Source organism: Crocodylus siamensis, chromosome 4 (assembly GCF_052110815.1).
Source record: "Crocodylus siamensis isolate JL-2025a chromosome 4, ASM5211081v1, whole genome shotgun sequence".
In the NCBI taxonomy this organism is placed as follows: Eukaryota; Metazoa; Chordata; order Crocodylia; family Crocodylidae; genus Crocodylus; species Crocodylus siamensis.
Genome location: NC_143398.1, coordinates 155,296,629 through 155,298,209, shown reverse-complemented (window position 1 = coordinate 155,298,209; position 1,581 = coordinate 155,296,629).

The following is a 1,581-nucleotide window of genomic DNA, read 5'->3' as shown; positions in this document are numbered from 1 at the left end:
CTAAGCCGGGCTGGCTCTGTCTCCCAATCCATAGGGAGGCAGGGTGCGCATGCGCCGTGGGGCATGCTGGGAGCTGTAGTTCTTTGAACGGCAAGGTGGCCGTTTTCCGGGGCTGGCGCGTGATGTCGCGCGAGGGCGGGCGCGGGGTTCTTTTTGCAGCTTCCCCACACCCCCTGCTCTCGCTTTCGGCCTCAGTTTTACCATCTGTCAAATGGGAACAAAGCCCTTAGGTTCACAGGGCACTATCAGGGCACGAGGTGCAAAGTTTTTGGAGACAGTCCGAGAAAGTGCTACACATGTGCCCAAAGGGTGGGCATGAGGATTGGGGTGCACTTAGCGTAGGGGGCCCCTCCAGGCTTTCCCAGGACACAAGTCTGGCAGGGGGATGCTTTGCCCCTAGTTTTTCAGCATTGCTGATGGATTTACGTTTATCTGCTCATGGCTATGTATGTGCCACAGTTGAGGGGGTTTCCCTCGGGAGGTGTATAAGTCCTTAGCTCAGCCATTTAGGATGTCAGCTTACATTGCGGAACCAAGGACTTAACACCCCTACCAAAATAAGGCTGCAGGAATACCTTTCTGGCTTGTAACTTCCATTTTGATGGCAGAGGGATCAGAGCATTTCCTCCTGGCTGGAGTAACTGCTCATGCAACAGGGAGGTCTGCGTGGCTTGTGGGGAGCTGCCAAGACCTCAGAGAAACAGACAACTTTAAGGGAACATGACCAGAACAGAGCAAGCAGTCCACTGAGATGATTAAGCTGCCCTATTCCAGGAGCCCACGACATCCCAGCAGATGCAGTTCCTTCTCTGCCACTCTTTTTTTTACTAGTCTTCTTTGTCTTCCCTTCAGCATGCTCCCCCCAATATGCCTTCCAAGCCTTTGTCTCCTTCACCCACTCCTAGATTTCTCCATCTTTTCATGTTCCCTTCTAGTCATGTATCAGTCTCCCCCTGTGCATACACCAAACGACTAAACCTGCATCCTTGGAGTAAGCTGTACTACCACCAACAATTTCACTTCAGAGCCCAGGAGTACGTTGGCTGTTTGAAGGCACCCTCTCTTCCTTCTCCAAGCCAGGTGTCATTAGTAATCATCAGGGTCAGCTTCCACCAATGTCATGAGGTTCCACTCAATATAGTGAAACAAAATGGTCCAAGTCTCTGCTCAGAATTGTATCCCCTCTTGAGTTTGGGCAATTAAGCCCCTGTTTGCCTTTGCTAGCAGTTACCTCCCACCTGTACACACACAGTCTGTATTATGTAGGCGTACAGCCACATTTCATGTGAAGTACACAAACCCTACCTCACGCCCCCAAACAGTAAGCTAAGAGCTTGGCTGTCTCAGTGCCAACCCCTCCAGAACTTCAGCTGCTGAATCACCCAATGCCACCTTTCCCACTTAGCACACCTCATCCTGGGGAACCCAGACCAGGTTGAGAGAACCTCCTCTAGAACACAAAGGCCTCAAACAGGTATCAAACCTGACCAAATCCTCAAACACAGCCAGTCCTGTTGTGGTGGCTTTGACATTGCTGCTCAGTCTAAGTCCACAGCTGCCCTGGTGAGCACACTCCTTTCC